This window comes from Acromyrmex echinatior, chromosome 15, assembly GCF_024713525.1.
Source record: "Acromyrmex echinatior isolate Ae372 chromosome 15, ASM2471352v2, whole genome shotgun sequence".
Taxonomy (NCBI): domain Eukaryota; kingdom Metazoa; phylum Arthropoda; class Insecta; order Hymenoptera; family Formicidae; genus Acromyrmex; species Acromyrmex echinatior.
The window spans coordinates 1,670,332-1,691,640 of record NC_141866.1 but is presented as its reverse complement, the minus strand read 5'-3'; the positions used below and the strand labels follow the sequence as shown (position 1 = coordinate 1,691,640).

At 35.3% G+C, this 21,309-nt stretch overlaps 1 protein-coding gene across 5 annotated transcripts in view; it reads right to left on the bottom strand.

Annotated features, from left to right (window-relative positions):
• Positions 1-21,309, bottom strand: part of LOC105151150 (Krueppel-like factor 6) — a 337,682-nt gene that overhangs the window by 190,565 nt on the left and 125,808 nt on the right. For 3 of the 5 annotated variants that reach the window (XM_087413856.1, XM_087413854.1, XM_087413857.1), the window contains exons 2-3: positions 3,178-20,347; positions 2,439-2,483 (exon numbers count right to left, since the gene is read on the bottom strand). The exons of the other annotated variants lie outside the window; for them this stretch is intronic. The gene's annotated coding sequence lies outside the window, so the exon portion shown is untranslated. The remainder of the gene's footprint in view (positions 1-2,438; positions 2,484-3,177; positions 20,348-21,309) is intronic. 5 annotated transcript variants of the gene reach the window in all.

Sequence of the window (21,309 nt, the reverse complement as noted above, 5' to 3'; positions counted from 1 at the left end):
AGCGCGGAATCGCGCGTGCGAGGGGCCGATTATTAATCGCACAGCGGTGAAACACTTTCGCGCGCGCGCGCACGCTCGTTCCGGCGAATCGCGAGAACAATCGCGGCTTGTTAACGCAACCGACATAGTGATAATGAAGTATTATAATGACACTTCATGCACATCAACGCTAACAAAAAGCTTTTCCACCCGAAAGCATCCTCGCATTTATGATGCACCAATAATTTTCGTACACCTATATATGCTGAAACAAGTATGGCAACTTAATATCGTATATAGTAATTAACATTTTCTAAATAACGGCCCATCATCAGAGACAGAACAAGATAATTTGCTTAACCAAAGTTAGCACTAAGTGACCTTAAAGCCCTTAAAGTACCTAGTCCTTAAACGAGCGAATATGGGTGGATAACAAGTTGTAAGTACCTATCATGTATATGTTACGATGTGCGATAACTAAATTATACAGAAACACGATCTAAAATTAATTGAATAGATGTAATATATCTCCTTAAATTACATAATATATTTAAATTCAAAGCCAAAGACAGTGTTTTAATTAATACAACTTTATTCCTCTAAAATGTCTTTTTAAATAATTATGATTCCTATGACACGTTTTAAAATTATCTCTTCTCACATAAACATATATATGTACGTATCACTCGATTTCTTGCAAAACGCGTTTTCATCCAAGATTCGCTATCTATGTGACAATCTTATGAGGACTGTTTTGATAATTTGCGATCGTTTGATAATACGAGGCAGTAAGGAAGATGGGTACGATAGCGGCAACGAGAGAGAGACAGGACGATCATGATGGAGATAACGATTACACGGAAATACGGTGATCATCAAGCATCGTAATTATAAGATGAGAGTCAGGAAGATTTTGCAATAGGAAAAGAAGTAGCCGTGATTACCAACCATGGCGGATGATAAGGGAAATCGAGCGAATCATATCATGGATCGCTTAAAAGCTCGTTTATGCAGAATTAATGGTAACGTCTAGGAAAAGCAGACGACCGTATCTGATACCGGCATTTTTTGCTTAATCGGCCTGACCTCGAGATTACTAGTCTCTACGAGTCTATGATATGAGAACTGTTTTAGTATATACCAATCCTTCAGCCTCTAAATACTCGGAGATCGCTTCTCGATTTATTATTGTGTAAAAAAACACATGTTTCTTTGATGTTCAAATCGCCATTTATTAAAGGAATGTCATAAGTCCGTAAATTCGTACATGAATATATGAATCTCGCATCGACATATAAAATTTAGTTATCAATAATAAATATAAATGAGCTATGAAAGATCAGGACAAAACTACATGCAATTAATAATCATCAGTATGCTTTTTAAATAAATTAATTGGAATATGATACACGCTATTTTCCTGCCTTTTTTGTCTAATATTTTTGATAAAATTGAAAAAAACTTTTAATTATTACTTTCTTGTATCAGTAAATAATATATGTTATCCTGAAAAAATAGAAATAAATTGAATGCAGATTTCAAATTCTTAATAAATATTTAGAAAAAAAGAAAAAAAATACAACTAAAAAAACACAACTAAATATTAACAATTTTTTCTACACAATTGTTTCAATAATTTTATTTTTTATAAAATATGTAACATAAATGAACACTATAAAAGAATTTAAATAAAAGTTTTATAACAAACATTGCTATTTCGCGCTCTCTTACATGAGTTTTTTACATTTTTTATCTTTATTCTTTTGTTTTTTTATTTATTAAAAAATAAATTTTCCAAAAATTTAAAAATACAATCTATTTAATTGTCCCAATTACTTTATTATTATATTATATCTTCATGATATTCTCAATTGCATGAAAATCTTATTTGCGTACAGAATGTTTGGCAAAAAGTAATACAAGATAATATTTTTTAATTAAATTTATTGAAATAAATGTTGTTTTTTGAAACAATATTTATCATTTTTTACCAAGCTTACTTTATTAATGATAAAAATATCTCCCATTATTCTTTTGTTTACGTTCATGAATTTATGCTATACACATTTCAGACAAATTTAGTATTTCATTCAAATATTAAGATACGAAAATAAATGATGTATTATTTGTATACATGTTTGTACGTACAACAAATTACTAGCGTCAGTATTCATATATTACAATTAATTATTTAGTATATTATATTTTATATTAAATATTTATTATTTCTCTATATTAATCTATATAAAATCTTATATTAAATCTAATCTCTGATCTAACATTCTAACCCATTTATACTTCGAGACAATGAATCTACGATTTACAAAATATTATATTTACTATATTATTATGTATTAAAAAATATACACGTATGTACATACAAAACTATATCTTCAATGCATCTGAAATAAAAATCTGCGCTGATTCATTATCTCAAATTAAAATAAAACTTAACTCACCAGTACGACGCGCAGCAGCGGAGTTGTTACACCAACTACGTTGATCTACAAAATACAAATATGTCCATATTATAAATTATTCCAGCATTCATAAGAATTAGGAGTGTCTTCTATTTAACGTACGCAACGCTCGCGTGCATCATTTCATTTTTTTAAACATTTGATAAACAACAAGGATGAAATGTGCTCACAAATGTTGCAAACAAATAGAATAAGGCCTGAGGATCTTTTTCATCCTTATTTTAAGTTAAATTTCATGATTGAAAGTTAACCATGAGTTGTGAAATTGGCCTTAATGCCTGTTTCTACAAATGTAGATTAACTTTAAACCCGGTTCAACTTATTCTCATTCTTTTTATAATTCTTAGAACTGGAAAAAGAGAAAAAAATAAGTTCAACTAAAATTAAATTAAATCTACATTAGTAGAAACAGGCATAAATGAACCCCACGTAATCGTTCGTTAACTTAACCGAGGAGAAAGAGACCCTAAGGCCGAGCTTTACAATTTCGAAAAATAATTGACGCACAATTGTTACTTTCTAAAACCTTTGGAGTGGATTCTAGAAAATTCTAGACAAAGAATGACACAATTAAGCCAAGGTTAAAAAAAGAAATGATTTAATTGGCAATTTTTAAGAGATTTCACTCTTTAGAGTTAGATTGTTAGATCATACTCCAAGGATTTTAGAAAGTAGAAATGATTAATGTTGCAGGTGGATAAAATAATACGTTACTCACCTCATGGTTGCTCCGCCATTGCCCGATGCCTCTCCTAGGCCTCTTCCTCCTCTCAGATTCTTTCGTTGAACTCACTCACAACACTCACTCGCGAAAACAAAATTATAACTGCGCGCGCGATACGTAATTATCAGATTCCAATGATCGCACGATATTTTAAACGGCACTTCTATCGTTAATCACCGCGTATCGACGTACGAATTTGTGGAATTTGTGCTACGCAGGTTGAAAACAGTATGGAGGAAAAAAAAACAATTACGCATCACGATGCCACTCGATTCGCAATCGATTCTTTATCTCCGACGTTCCGCGAATGATTGAAAAGCTCGAGGATAGAATCGGCAACTTCACTCCATTGCTTCAATACGACGCGATCGCGAATATGACTGTTAAAAATGCGACGGATCGTCCGAAAACATAACAGATTTTACATCGCATGCATTCGATCGGATAAATCCCGTGAAATACATGCACTGGCGATAATAAATGACTCGACAATATGCCACGGCCTTTCATTGCTTAAACTTAACCTCTCAATTCGCAGCACGATTACTCCGAATGCTTTCAACTCGAAGACGAAATGGATAAATCACAGCAAGAGTTCACGCAAGAGCTCGGCGAGAGACTGTACGAATCTAAAGAAGTATCGTTAAAGAAATAAACTAGTAAATGAATCTCATTATCGATTCGCGATCGCGTTTTGATACGTAATAATGTGACGACGCACGGAACATTTCGCGACGCGACTTACCGAATCGAATGCCGCAGTACGAATGGTAGTACACTGACCTTGCCTAAAAACATTGAGCCGTTAGGAAACGAAAACAACTGCCAAGGCTACGCGCCAGTTTTATTACTATTCCCGGAATACATAACGTACTATGAAATATATGCGAAATGTACATGCGAAATGTCTACGCAACTTTAATTTCGAGGAAAAAATTATATCATTCTTCGTGCTTATATGCTGTGAGTTTTTTGACGTTATCTAAAATAGCACTTCAACTCAATTAAATTAAGGTTATTTAAAAATTACAATAACAATTATTTAAAGTTTAATTTTTTAACAGTTTAATTTACGCAACTTGATTATTACGTACTTTAATTTCTCATTTTTTAATTTATTGCCCATATTGAAAAAAATGTTCGGAATTAACGACTTTTCGGAAGTTCAAATGTTCTTGCAAAAAAACATGACATTTTTGGTGAAACCAAACGGAATTTCTGGTTTAATTCAATTAAATTAAATAAAAATTTCTAGTTATCATAACTAGAATTAATTTCAATTTGTTTTCCCCAACAAAATGTTATTCTTGTTAGATCCTTCTGTTAGTTTAATCAGAACATTTTTGTGAGTGCATAAAATCACGAGATGCTTTGTCTCTTAAGACAAAAGAATTAAAAAGAGTAATAATAAATTAATTTACATAAATACTTCTCTCCAATTAAATTGAGAATAATTATATAATTCTATAAATAAACGTTAAATTTAATATCCACACATATCGAGCTGGAAAAAGATTAATTTCAAACAACGCGTATCATTGCTTCGTTAATCAATATGTAATACAAGAAAATTACTTATTATTATTCAGAATATAAAAATAAATAATACAGAACAGTCTTCTAAGTCCTAATTGGAATGTTCAAAAATCTATTCTTATATGAAGTCAAGAGTTTTCCATATAGAGATAATCATTCTTAAAAAATAGTTCAACCATTTTTAATGTCAGAATTGAATTATACGTAATTTTTTCTAATTAAATATTCAATTGATACAAAATAAAATAATTATTAATATGTACATATAAGTATATCTACCCTTAAACCTTAGTACACACTTTAGTTTTTAACACCCTTATTACACATGTTCGGTCATTCGCGTCCTGGATTAATTTTCATCACTTTTACAAGTATGTATGAATTATTAAACAATTTTTACATATATTTTGACATCTTTAGAAAGTATTTGTACAGTTATATATGCATAACAAATTGTAGATAAATTGTTAAAACTAAATATAGTTAACAAAATGAGGAAAATACACTGTTTCATATAAAAATGTAAAACTCTTGTGAAAAATGTTTAAAGGCAAAATATAGGTCAATAGCTTAAAATTGATATTCGTAACTATAAAAAAAAATAGTTCAAGTGTTGGCTGTCCAAAAAGTTTTATAGTTATTGAGTTACTTGAAAATGATTTTTTTAATATACATGAATAGCTATAAATTGAAGATATATTGTATTTACATTTTAAATAATGTATTTTACTATTGCTATTGTGTTAAAAAAACTTATAATTAATTAGGAAAATGTTTTTTATAACATTACAGACAATCTAATGTATAATATTACTGACGTTTAGCAAGTTTGACAAAAATGTGTTTAATAAAGGCTAATATGTTGTTCTAGGATTAAATTCTTTTTTTAATAATTCGTGAAATATTCCCGCAATACAACCGAGAATTAATTGAAAATAAAGAAAAAAATAAAAATTTTACATGCGTTGGATCATTGGTGACCCAAAAGATGAATTTCGGAGTTATGCCAGTTAAAGAATACGCGCGAATTGAGACAATGCACAAAACTTGTTCTCTAGATGCCAAAATGTTTTAGGAATAGAAAAGAGACCAGTATTTGATCAAGTGCCCTTAATATTTCAAAGAAAAGACATACGCATGAATAATCCAAAGGTGTGTATTAATAGTTAATAATCGATTGTTAAAACATGAAGAACAATTAAAAATAATAACTCAGACTTATCTCAAGATAAATTCTAAGTTTTTCAGTCGTTATAACGTAACGATCATTGAATGACTTTCGAGATAATTCACTCAAACCGTGTCACGTCTCCAAACTGGTTTTAATTTTTTTAGAAGACATAAATATATATGTGTATATATTAATACTAAATATAATTGATTTTTATACTTTGTCACATAAAATCAACATCAATGAAATGTATATTACATTTATTATGTACACGACATTGTTAGATTGACATAATTAATAATATTAATCACGATATTATAATTTTGAATAATAATGTCTCTCAGACTCATATTCTCTAAAACTTTTAGAGTGAAATCTCATTCTTGAAGATTGAAAACTGAGATATTTTTTTTCCAAAACTGGCTCAATTTTCACTCTTTAGAGCAAGATTCCACTCCGAAGAATTTAAAGAACTCATGATAATACAATCATTAATTATGTCAAGGCAACGTTGTATATCTAATATCGTGAGAGATAATAAATGTAATATAAAAAGACATTGTTTGGTGTCGATTTTTTTATACGAATAAAAGTATAAAAATAAAAAAACTGTCATATTTAGTGTAAAAGAGAATAAAAACTAAATCAATCGAATTTTTGCATTAATCACTCGATAGACGGCGGCTTTTTCCTGCGGCATCTGCATGCAGCATGCGAGCGGATGTGTTCGAGAGAAAGTTACGAACGCCGAAAAAACCATATGACGAGGATCGACGATCCCGTTGTGCACGCCGCATAATGACTCGATTGTAAATCCATGCCCGCGCGTTGCATCATTCATGCGGCCCGAGGGCGAGAGAACGCCATATTTGGCCCCGTCTCATCCGAACCTCTCTCCGTAGGGAGGGCTATTTGTTCATTAATCTTATAACGCAACTTCCCCTCTTCTCCTCTGGGTTGCAAGCGCATAAATTACCAATGCCGGCTACATACAGCGAGCGCCGCAAGTCCCTTATCCCGTGCGCGTATGTACGCGCTCGATGAGTGGAGAGAGATAAAACAACATCCACACATTTTTACAGGAGTATTTCATCAATGTAAAAAAATCACGAAAAATATCAACATAAAAACAATTACTTGTTTAAAATGTTTACTATCGTGTTATTTTAAAATAACAGATGTTTCGCTACAAATTTTATTTTATTTTTTTTTTGTAACTTTAAATATATTACCAATTACAATCTACGGTATAAATTTCTCTATAAAAATAAATTTTATATTGATAACCGATAGATAAGAAAGTTATTACATATCTATATTTTTTAAAGTTGATTTTTTTTAATTAAAAACATAGATATTAATTTAAAGATAAATATTTAAAAATTATCAGAAGAAAATAATCTCCAACTGTTTTTATAAAAAGATCTGTAAAATAATACTAATAGCTTTAGGATATCATACGTAAACTTCTAAGAATGCGACGTGAAATCACAGTTGTAATTATCATTGTTTATATTAACGATACAAATAGGTGATAAAGATTCATTGTTTATTATCTTCCATTTGCTAAAGACAATGGTACTCAATTATAGAGTATGTCAGATGATGTAAATGTGCATGTTTACACGCTCACACGTCAGTTAGTAACACGCGATATTTTATTGTTAGATTAAAACAGCAGAGAGCTGTAGAGGACTGATCAAATAAAAAGAATCTATATTTTTAGTACCTACAATTTTTTCTATCGTTCTGTTTCAACAACGTGTGATTAAATTCTTGATTTAACTTTATCTAAAGCAGTACGTTTAAACACAAATGTAAAACAGATACATCGTATACTATTGTAATAGGAAAGTAGAACGTGTATAGTAACCCTACCATTTGGATGATGCAATGGACTATGTGAAAGATTATTTCAACAAAATACAACGTGTGAGCATTCGCCGGGGATTTAGGGATAACGACTAGATAACGACCTTCCTATCTGTAAAATAAAATCAACTTGGAAATATAAACATTCATTGGATTTGAGAAAGATAAACGATTTTTTCGAAAAATAATTTAGAGAGCGCAGAATATGGATAGTTCTTTTGTTAAATAAATTTAGATTATTTTTTCACGGTACATCGCGACAGCTTTAATAAATATTATATAAAACAATTTGCAACGCATGTGTTTTTTTTAGCAATTGCTCTACGCGCAACAAATTGCGAAATTTCCCCTTAATGTCGCATAATGATAAATTGAAACATTTGCGCTTTATCTTTTACGACGTGAGAGTATAAACAAGCTAGTAGAGTAGAATGATTGTAAGGCACGTAAAGTTTATTTAATGCTCACTTCTGTGTGTAAACGAAGATCCATTCTTCCAGCAAGACAAAGCCAGTTGTTAATGTCAAAAGTTCTCTCAGAACGACCAATTAAATGCACAGCTAATTTTGAGTGTTACGTCTCTTAAAGTTTGATCTTGTCGATTATTATAACTACAGTAATTAAAGTTATGTAGAGAAAACATCAATTTGCAGTAAACTTCTATTAATTTTAGGGAATACCCTTACAATTCGATACATATAATGGTAATTTTTGTTAGAGCAGTTGTATGCTTTATCTTTAACGATTTACGTAATATTTACATATTTGCGCGTCGTGTGAATTTTGATAAATTCGTAGTGTTATCTCGCAAGATTTATATTCTTTACATAAATTTACATGTACAATTAGAATTCTACAATTCATTAGAGTGTTAGATTTTAGTCAAAGTAAATATTAATGATAAATAATATGATTCAATAAGCATTTTACATGATGAATGAACATTATGAAGAATTTTACATCAGCGTGTATTTGTTTAAAGAAACTGTCATATCGATTTTACACGCGTTGACTGCCGTTTTACTTTGTGTATTGTCCCAGATATGATGAGATTACGTCACAGTACACTATAAAGGCAATGCAAATATTTCATTAGTCACGTCTGTACATACGCAATAATCTACATATATAATTACAAAATATAATTACAATATACTGCTAGAAGTTAATTAACATTGCGCGATACAACTCGATAAGACGCTATTTCGAACAAACAAGTGGCGAACAAATGGCAAAAAACGAATTGACACATATGTCCTACGATTACTACACGTGCATGCATGCTGAGTATATGAAAATAAAATATTTCATCTCTAAAAACTTACAAACATGTTTGATGAACATATATATATACATAATAAAAAAAATATATGAATTCGATATTCCCGTTATAATCGTAATACATGACGCAAGGAAATTCTTCAAAAAGGAATATACTCGCTCAGAGTCTTATCAAAATGCCGTAATCTCACTTAAATTCCAAGTAACAGGAAGTAATTTAACATACTATCGATACATAAGATAATATCAATTCAACGTGCTGCTTACGCGTTGTTTACGTTTTGCTGACAAGCCCGCGGAATCGATCGCGATCTCCTTTCGCCTATCGTTAATTTTCCACACATCACGCCACATGCGACAGTCGAAATTTATCTCGTGGAAACAGCGTGGACCGGCGCGGCGATCTAAAAGCGGGCGGTACGTTTGTACGCGCGTGTGACGTGTGCTAGCCGTGAGCGACTCGTGCAGGTTGCGCGGCACATTTCGCCGAGACGAGACTTTCTTCGCCACAATGAGAAGTGTGCTGGTGGAAGGAGGGGGGGGGGGGAGGACAAGGGAGCTCGACAATAGCGTAACGCGAAACGGTACGCGTCGGGCTGCTAAGTGCATTATGCCTCGACGAAGGCTGCAACGAGCGAGCGGAGTCGTGTGCACAACAACGGCGCAAAACGAAGGGTGGCACCGCGTTCTATAGACCTCCTCGCGTTCGTCTTTCTGCTCTTTTTTTTCCCCCCCCTTTTCCTCCTCTCGCTCCTTTCACCGCGCTCCGCCGACATACACAAGTGGAGTCAACGACTGCCGCGCGAGAGAGAAGCCCATTCATGAAATTTATCGAGGTAATCGTCGTTCGGTTACGCTGCAACGAGAGCAGACTACGGCAGTGATCATGTCGCACCGCGTACACGCGATATGTTATTGTACACCGAGTGTCACGCATGGCCCTCGAGCACGATGATTCTCCTTCGAAGAGACACTTTATGGCGATCCAATCTGTCTTTTCAGAGATATCTCAGAGAGAGTTTTTCATTACAGTCAGAACTCCTTTGTTGTGTTATTAATCGATATAGACTAACGACAATGCTTATTGAACTTAGTAATTCGATTAGATACGATATCGTTTAGACATCGTGATCTAGAATGTGATATTAATTCGAAGACTTAACGACTAATCCATTAGAAATATATATTTCTATTCTATACTATTTCAATCAATCTAATTTTTTTGTTGAAAATATGAAAAAATATATCCTACAACATATCGCGTTTTTGTTACCGAAGATAAATGTTAAAAATTATTTCTATACGTGTTTTAGATTTATGCAAATTATATCAAATTCAAAATAGCTGATGATAAAAATTCAATTCAAAACTGATATACTTTGCATCTCAAATATTTTAGATGGGATAACCAATTTCTCTTTTTAACACTTGTACTTTTCTCAGTATCAATAATTATTTACAATTACAATACATTCCAATGTCTTCCATTTGGATATATATTTTATATTTTAAGATAGTGCTTAAATAATACGTGAATCGAGGTCAGTGAATTTAATATTTCAAATTGATGAGAGCCATATTGAATCTCGCTATATCTCGTTGCAGTTTCACGCGAATGACTCGATCAATCGTGCACATCGCCAAGCCGACTTCCGAAATACAAAATGGTTCGGTCGGAATATAAAAAGGGAACAGCTAGCGATTCGACGAATATACACACGCCCGAAAACAAAACGGTGGCTGACAATCCGTCATGCCGCAACAATGATCCCGCGCGTGACAATCCCCGCATCCGGCAGCGGTCAAATTCAACGAAAAGCCAGGATAGAAAGAGAGAGCAAGGGAGAGAAAGATAGAGAGAAGAGAACCGGATTATCCCACGGACGATCTACTGGATTTCGCAAACACCGAGGGCCTTATCCGTTATCCGTGGCCGCTCGTCGATCACGCTCGGCGAACCGGTAAACCGCGCGAAACCGTCGAGCGATGCAGTTTCTCGGATACGGAATTATTTCGAACACGAATAACAAAAGAGTTGGAATGTTGAAAAAACTCATTAATATTACACACATCAGTTATTTTTCAGGCTATAAATAAGCAATAAGATTAAATAACCGATTCACAGTGATGTATCATGAATAAATCTTTATATTATTGTACTTGATAATTTATTAATCCTTCGCAATATTGGATTTTTAATAAAGGAAAATTTTATATATATATATATATTGCAAACTCTAGTAGATAAATTTAAATCTATAAGAAATAAGTAAAATACAGTTTAACTTCTATGGTAAAAACTCATTGTTAACAATTGCACAATTTTTTTAGATTTTTATATAATCCGGAATAATAAAAAATTTTCCTCTGTTTCTCAAAGACTCCTGCTGATGAAAAAGTTCAAATTTGATTGTCGACGGAAGGTTAATTTAGATCCCAAGATTCACGTATATGTATTCGCCCTTTGCATTTAATGGTAAAAGTAATTTCGATTATTTTTTTTTTAAATCCTATTCAATGTTGCAAATTTCATGCGACACCACTAAATCTCAGGATTACGCCAGGATTGATGCTAAATGCGAGATAAAAATAATAACAAGTTATACGAATATTTTCTGTTACAGTTTGCCTCCGGCAAAAAAGATTCATCCTCTTTAATTACTAACAACATCTACAAGGATAATACATCAACATTCCGATCCGCTCGATACATATGGAAATTTGAATCAAGGCACTGCAGCAGATCGAAGCAGCGCGGACTGCGTCGGATGCGTCGGATGCGTCAACGAATAAGCGGCCGTCGATTGCGTTCTCATGCGAAAAGCACACGCAGCGTGCATGCACGCAGGTACGTATACACGCGGCACCATGGCATGCGTTGCATTCGCAAAGGCCGCGTTGTGCCGTAACGACAGTCGAGGGTTGGTGCGTCGACAACGCGCGCGATAGCCGGCATTGTAGAGAGAGAGTTCAATGCGCTTCGGTGACTATGACGGAAGTAGAGGAGCGAGGGGGTTCAGGGATAGGGGAAACGAATGGTAGGAGGGAGGAATAGCGACCGAATAGCGGCGAATGCAACGATGCACCGCGTATGAATATGCACGATAAACAGGACAGAGTGTCGCTTCGAAAGAGGCTGAAACAATTCAGTGCCGCCGGAACTGCGTTCCTTTGTACGGCACGGGAATCGTCAAAGAGACAGGGGAGATTGATAAAAAAAGGAATAAAAAATGGAAAAGGAGAGAGAGAGAGTGTTCAGTGTGGCGCATAGTGATTGAGGGATCGTCCCGTCAGTCGGTCGGCATAATCGATACTCATTTATGCAAATACGATCGTTTCTAGTTGTCCGACAAATGTGCGCACTTTCAGCACAGAACGCGACCTAAATATCACGCGACCATCATATCAATATTCTATTCTTCGCCTATGTACCGTTTCTAATTACATACATATTTTCTCAATGACAGATTAAAAATTACTGACCGTCTTATCGTTCGGGTTATCGTCGTTTACACACTCGTCGCACGGCTGTCTAGTACGATCCTTTGTGTTGCATTACTCAAGTCGGTCGAGCATGATTTAATGGCTATAAACATGTACGATCGTTCGTACTATCACATTGTTATCGCATCGATTTTCAAATATCAATTCGATTAGCCTCAGCGAGTACAAAGACTTAACTTTCTCTACTCCGATTATAATATACTGTTAAATATCAAACAAGCAATGGTAACAAAATCTTACGAGTTAAATAACCTTTTGTTATTTTTAACTTGTATGTATGTCGAAATGTAAATCAATCCATTTCTGTGGTTAGTTTCCAAAATAACCAAATAACTATATAGCACTTAAATAAATTAAATTTCAATCAAATTTAATACATTTCTTTGAATTAAATTATTTAGTTGATTTACAATTAAAACAATTCCATTTAGTTTAGTTAAATCAACAACATATTAATATTATTAGGAACGGTGACGATTTATAAAAATGATTAAAAATAATTCAAATTGGGTACAATTTGATCATCAGTTTGATTTACCAGTATAGCATAAGCATGTATTTTACTTCAAATATTTACTACATTTCATTTTTATCCTTTATTATTTATCTCCGTCCACATGTTTGCTTTAATTCTTTTCTTCGTACTTACTACGAAGACATCTTAGACGATGACACGTATGCAAGTCTCGATCGAGAGTTCTCTATTCTCTGAATGCACGGCCTTCGTCACCCGATAGCACGGCTGCATTTCCCGTCCCTTATTTCCGCCTACCACGCCGTACTTTGCACCACCCACCCGCTATCTACCGCTCCACCGGAGCTCCGATATTACTTCGGCGTTGCATCTGCAGGGAGTATGCACGCGCGGAGGCGTCGGAGTCGCGTTATATACGATTACGCGCGAGAGCATGACAAGCCCAGGCACGGAGGACAGAAAGTCGATACTACGAGAGAAGGATACGCGTCTCGGCGGCCCGTCCTCCTCGTGGATCGACCGATATATCGATGCTCTCGCGCCCGTCGCACCGGAGAGCGTCGACCTAAGCTTGCCGATCGCGTTGCTACCTCGAGGGAGTTAATGGGCTGACCGCGATCAGTGGTACGCGAGCGAGATTAATTATCGGCTAAAAGGGAGAGAGAGAGAGAGAAGGCAAGTGTTTAGGATCTCTAATTTTATAGAATTTTAGCTATTATGTACAGACAATCCTTCAATAATGTCAAATGTTAAATAAGAGAAGTGAATATAATTAGTTATTGCAAGAATTTTGCAATAATGTAATTTATTTCATTTATTTTTGTAGTTAGTAAAATAAATCAGACGTTTTTTCAAAAGCAAAAGTATGAGTTAATATGTGCTCTGAATTAATTACGAATTGTATTTGCAGTGGAATAGTGATTAATAAGTTGATAGGCGGTGAATATATCTACATGCGCAAGTAGATTTATGCTAATCAAAATATTTCAAGCATCTATAAATCCACTTTCGCTATTACTATGATAATCGTGGTAATAATAGCGATGATGGCTACTGATGATTTCTTAATGATTCAATTTTTGTATGACGTGTACAAAGTGCTGCTGCGAAAACGCGTAATGCATTAGCAAATTAATGAGTAACCATTACAAAAAAAAAATCATTAAAAAAGCTGATTGTACGATTTCTTTTTATATGTTCACCATTCAAATATTATACATACATATATAAATATGCTTCTTTTATCACTGAAAATATACCCTGTATTTTTTCTTGATACTCTCAGTGAACCATCGGAGCACAATTGATATCATTTCTGTCTTCTTGTATTTTACTCTATTTATGCAAATTGCAATTATACACATGCCAGACAATTAAAAAAAAGAAAAAGGCAAAATGAAGGAATATCAGAATATATAAATCAGAGATATTTGATACCTATCATCACTACAGTCATATCAATATCGCATTCAGAGTGATACGACGCTGCGTGTTTCGCAAGCGACGTAACGTCGAAACAAACGACATATGAAAGATAGCTCACAATCGTCGCAGCTACGATAGTGTTTTCAATGCGACACCTGTGTCGCATCGATCAACCGTGTCGACTCGATTGTAACCGAATCGTTATCGAAACACGACTATTAGCGATCACCGTCTTGCGGCATTAAATAACCGCTATTAACATTCCATTTGCATGCGTAGCAGGCGTGAGTAATGACAGATGGCAGCCTCATTAGTATCATTGAAGAATGGCGAGTCATTTGAGTGGAGTATCGGGGTCTGAAGGATCCTCGGGCAAAAAATCAACGGCTCCACGGCCGTTCCATTTTTCTTGCATATGCACGGCCGTCTCCAATCAATTCAGCCTTTAGCGGAATTGGCGACGGAAATAGCAACACCGAACCCAGACTGGAGAGCCGATCAATGAACGCTTTCTCTTCGCCTTAGCTCCTTATTGCCGAGCTATTTTTGCAAGAGGAACATAACGACCGCAAGCATGCACGTCATTGAGTACAATTGGCCACATTGTCGTAGGAAGGCACGCGGGTCACACGCTGATGCATAACCGTGTCATCGATTAATCCACGTCTTAACGGATCTCTAGAAATCTGCAAGCGTACAAGCGCAGAAATGTGTTCGATATATGTTATACTGATCGATAGAATAAATATACCTTAATTAAATGATAATCCGAAAGACTAAAATCTTATCAACATTTCGAATTCGAATATCTTTGTACACAATTAAAATTTATATGAATGAATTAAATAAATAGTAGACACACAGGTTAGACGATATAACAAAAATTCTTTGTCAATTTTTTCACGCTATTTAATAAATTAATTGAAATATGAAATGAAGAACACTAGAACTGTCGCATGTGCAAAATTACGTAACTGCGTAATTGACTTTATTTATGACAGGAAACATGCAAAGAGCATGATGCTTCAAACGGGTTTCATAAACGTTTTGTCATAAAGACATAATAGAATGAAAAATAAATTTATCGAGAAAGAAATGTACATGAAATAATCCAAACAATATTTCTTTCTGCCTTAGATGACAACGTATTTTTATATACATATTTTTAAACAATTAGTAATATCAAAGAATTCTGTAGAAAAATTATTGAAAGAGTAGTTTAAAAATTGTAACTATACGATTGCGACTGAAAATTTAAATGTGATACTTTCGTTCTCGTTTTTCATTCAATTGCGAAAATCGATTTTCTACACGAAACGTTCCTATACCTTGACCAATAACATGCTTGTGTGATTATGTAAGTACACAATAGGGTTTCGCGGTTGAACGTACTTCATGTCGTTTTACGTTCTCCGGATCGTATGCATCAAATTAAATTCGTAGCGTGTAAGAAGCGGAACATCGGATATCGTACGTTGCAACGCCACACGTTGCAAAGCAGAACATCGTGATACCACCACCGCAGGACTTTACGATTTCTCTGTATTACAAACTCGCCTCGTTCCTTCGCGTCAGTCTCACGCAAAGTCCTGAACTCTCAGTAAGCGCAATGTAATCGGGAATGGCACCATGGCGACTCGTTTGCATCTCAAACGTGTCGAACGAGACCGCTCCTTCTCGTGCGGAACAGGTATCGATCGACGGGATACGATCGAGAGCGCGATCGCAAATCGGGCCGACTTATTCCCGTCGTAAGAACGGACGTCGTAAGCACGGGAATATCGCGCGAGATCGAAATAGAATAATTCGAGCGGCGCCGCTTCGATAAACGAAATTTATCGCGGCCAGGTAACCCGCCACGGCTTTACTATCTCGTTCGAAATGGATAATTTAGCCAGCCGATAGCGTCAGGTAACGAGATTATGGCGCTGAAATCATGTCGGATCGAGGAACATGCTGGAAACTTGCAGCACTGGACTGCTTGCTGATGTTGGCTAGAGCGTAACGTACGTGACGGGTCTGCGCGTGGAAATAAAAGACGCTAACAGCAAGCTGGCTTTTTGGTAACGGCAAATAACTGTGTTTACGAAGTTCCCTGGAATAGCGTTGTTATGTGTACGTATTGCGTGACAGCCACAAACTGCAACCGTATACCCAGCTATCGGACGAGCGCAAGCGAACGGAAGGGAAAAAGTCGGAAATTTCGCATACAAACGCTCCCGCGAAAATGTTCGATGCGCGTGAAACGCGCTTCGGGGAATAACGATTTATCTGGGCCAAATTTCGTATACTATAGCCAGGCGAACTGACTCGTCGCATTTTCCGTGCTAATTAAAGTAGCATGTAATTGAAAAAAATTCAGATAACGCACATGCCGGGTTTAACGTAGCCGGTTCAGCCGTAATTCCATTGGTTTTACGTCAAGCGTTGTAATACGAGAGTAAATCGAATAATCCATGGTGCATATTTTTATTTAAACTGAAATGAAATGATAAATCGATCATAAGACATCATCTACGGAACATCTAATAAATACAATATAAATTAAATTATCGTTTATATGCGATATGATAATATTTACCGTAAACAGATTTTAGCACGAACGATGTCCGGGTCATGAATTATTTCCGCAGTAAGAATAATTTGGATCGATCAAAGAAAATGAGATAAAATTGCTAACGTAGATTTAGGAGATTTTAGGCCAGGTTGGAACTACATGGAGATAACAAAAATAGATACATGCCATCTGCTCGTAGTGCTTGTCTATCTACCCCGACCACGGAAACAACGCGTCCACCATCTGCTTTTGCAGATGTTCTATCCACTTTGTTCTCTAGTCTGTCGTCAAACAAACATTTCTATCTGTATATGTACGTAATCCTGCCATGAAACACTAAAACGACCATCATCAACGCGAAATAATAGACTTTAAATTACGTTAGCTAAGTAAATCGTGTTCGCGCTCCTGGTTGAATTCCGCTCGATACAAATCCTTAAACCGAAATCCAGTCCTGGTACCTCTGACCGTTTTTCTCTTTCATTTATTCATCCGTATTTCGCTGTTCTCTTATTTACGTTCCGACGTCTACCTTTGCCACAGCGGTAACCTTTGACCTCCCATTTAAGAGAAACCCCGCGTCCCGCGTAAAATATTCACTGTAGAGACTTTTACATCTAGACACAGGTGTCCTAAAAAGTACATTTGTCACAGGTAAACGAGAAGAAAGCGAGAAAGCGAAAAGAAAACCGGGTCACAGTGTGAAAACGACGGATTAACCTTTCGCCGATCATCAAATCGACCTCAATGGACATATGATTCTATATGCTGCAGCTCTAAATTTAAAAAATGGATCGCCCCCCGATCCTTGATGGCTAACAATAACAGAAACGTATCTGTCGAGAAAATAATAGCGTTAACGCGAGGCATGACATTTCCAAAATGGCATGTTGTCAGCTAAGGGAATTATTTTCATACATGATAGAGACGATTTCTTCCTTTTAACTGAGTTATATATATTTTTTAACCTCGAATAAGTGTATCTTAACATGGCTTAGTTTACCTACAGAGTGTCCTAAAAGCAGTGTGGGCAGTGTATCTAAATATACGTACAGAGATACACTTCATCTAAACCTGTATCTAAAATACATTTTCGAAGTACCTTACGAAAGGTCCATATTTTGAGTCATGGTATCGGTAATTTTAATCCAAGATGTTCATATGAACGTGTTCGAGATTAAATGTACAATTGTAAAATTACTGTTACGAAAGAGATACGTCTTTTTTTCATACTTTATTGTACAAGAGAGTGATACATTTTTTTAAATAAATTTTCAAAAATTCCATCGTTAGCATTAATATATTTTTCAACTCGGAATATAGAACAATATTAATATAAACATGTTTACCTAAAATGACAGATACCATCACTTCCCAGAATATTGATCTTTTCTCGTAGGATACTCTAGTTTATCTAGTTAATGTGATTTATTCTGAGATCATATTAACCTATAAATATAAGCGTCATGCAAGATTATTTTGTCTTTCATTTTCCAAGTTCTATATTAAGTTTGTACTTGCCCTAATATTTATTTTGTACTTAACGTATATCTAAATGCAATTTTGAACTCAATCAGATTCAAATCATAATCATATAAGTCTAAAATACTTTGTTAAAAATCTAAAACATTCTACTAACAAGCAAAAAATTCACGAGTTTAAAAAATGAATTTAAACAGTAACTATTATGTGTATTCATATTTATAAATATAGATGCTTATTCACACAGACACAAAAAATCGACTACAAAAACGAGAAAAATAAATGTTACGAAATGCTCTTCAAAATCAGACAGAATGTAAATAAAATTATTTATCAAAAATTTCTCGATTACTGTATATAAGAAGAATATATTATAATTTTCCATTGAAACTCTTGAGAGCTAGCAGGTATACTAGCGTGTTAATTATAACGATGTGTTTTGCTGAAAGCTGTGGTATTACTGCGCTGGGATATTTCAACAGCGACTGCTGACTGCGTTGTTGAAAACGTTGTAAACGTTGAAGCTTATGCTCGAGGCTAGCACGCGGTAAACAAAGCTGCATGTTGTAATTGGAATTACAACGATCGCCGGTCGGAGGTCGTTTTAATATGATTCGACGTTCGATCGTCCGTAATTATTCCGCGTCCTGCGTAATTTGTATCACGCGCAGGTATCTCCAATAAAACATGCGATACCCAAATCAATTTTTAATAGAACAATGCACGTGTCGTTGGCAAAAAGCGATACATAGTTCCTTTATAATAATCTTTTCACTCCCGCAACAATATCCCCAATCAACTTTGAAAAATAACAGAGATACGATATTTTTTTTAAATTTTATTTTTTTTTATTTTATATTAAAAAAAAATAACTCACGTGAAATGTCTACTTTTCATCCAAAATATCTATTTATCCTACTAAAAGAGTAAAATAAAGTCACAGTTGCGTTTTGAACGAAGGGAAAATACAGTAAGGAAACGTACATCCATATTTTTCTACAGTCAGGCAACTTACGACAACCGTCACGGTTTTCCTGCGCTCCACCGTTCGTCGGAATAAAATTTCTCGTTGCACACTCGCGTTCTTCACTGCGGGATGTTTTCAGTCTAACTCGGTCGCTCTCTCACGAAACTCGTCGACAATTTACTGCCGTTATGCGACCCCGCGTAATATCGCAACGACGGTAAAAACACGGCGCTTTTCCGCAACGCGGAAGCGTACCGCGACAAAGCCCACCGAAAGGCAAGAAACTTCGGCGAGACTTTGGTTTCCTAACTGTGTCTCTCCTCGGACCGCCATCGGAGCGGTTCCCTCAAATCGAAAGCGACGGATGCAGCGGTAGCATTCCGATATCCCGAAGGAGTAAAAGGGTACACGGAAGGGAGGATGAAGTTTGCGCGCGTTTCTCGAGTACTCTCGCTATCGTATCTTGCCGATACACAAGGCAAAATTTCAAGGCGTGTTAAGGAGGGCGTTAAGATATTAAATCCGAGAGCTATGTCGAGTTTCGGGTTCCCAACTAATTATGGAGTTGAGTGCAACCTTAAACCCCAACCCTTCTTTCCTCTTATCCCCTCCTTATTCTCTCCTATGTCGTGCCAAACCCACCGTTTCAACGTGGACCCACTGCCAGCCACCCTCCCGCAACCCCTTCCTGGCCCGCAATTGATTTAAGACTTCACCGGCAGCTGTGCGAATGCGAAATTGGACGGGAAATTTGCTTCGCCTACCTTAGCTCGTGCAGCCCGTTTCTATCAGCGATGAAAACGAGAATATAGGAATTCAGTTTAACAACATCGGGATGTCCGGACAATCATATTGCACGTAACAGGAGCACGTCTCTTTTGTATGATATCTTACCTGGAACAAAAAAATTACATTTATAAAATAGTAAAAAAAACTGTGGATAGATATATTTTTAATTATTTCGATTAATTTGACCACTAATTTAATTAATATAAAATTCAATTAATAATTAATTAAAATACACAGTAATTTTAAGTAGATATAAATATAACATGATTATATCTCAGAAAAGATAAGATTTCCTGAAATTTTAGAATATTTAAAAATAACTTGTCTATTATACATTTAAGTAAAAAATAAAATAAAATATTTATATACACAATATATGATTAAGACAATTGTAAACAATTTTGTTTCAAAAGTGATGAAAAAGTGATGCTTTGGCAAGTATGCTTTAGCAATCTAACAAGAAAATAGACTTTAAGAATGTCATGTGAACAGTATATACATGTTAAATGCAACTGTAAGTTTATTCGCTGCTATTATAACGTCGATCGCGAGAATTAATTTATAGTAAATCGTGGGAGTAATGAGAGCGCAACAAGACAGGCAAGTTACAGCCTAGTGTCGGTCTACAACGATTTATAAGACATTATGATCTCTAACGACCGGTTAAATGACCCGAATTCCTTAGTAAATCTCTAACGAGACGAACTCCGAGAATGAGAGTCCTTGGGTTAACTTCCGCCCGGTCGCGCTTCAATTATCCAGCACATTCTAATGATCTAAACGATTGCGGGACCACGATGGAACGTGTCATTTCACGTTAGCGTAGGTCAGTGAGGATGGACGGTCCTCTCGTCTCGACCATCCACCAACTCACGTTGTTTGCGCCGGAAAAAGAAAAGTAACGGGGAACGGGCAATCGTAATTTCTAGAAAGCTTTTCTAGATAATGGAATTCTCAAGACCTAATAAAGCTTTCCACTCACTCTCTCCTCAATTCTCCCCAGTGTTTTACCACTTGATATTCAGTTTCTTCCGCTAACGTCTTTTAAAAATACAATCCTCGTAAAA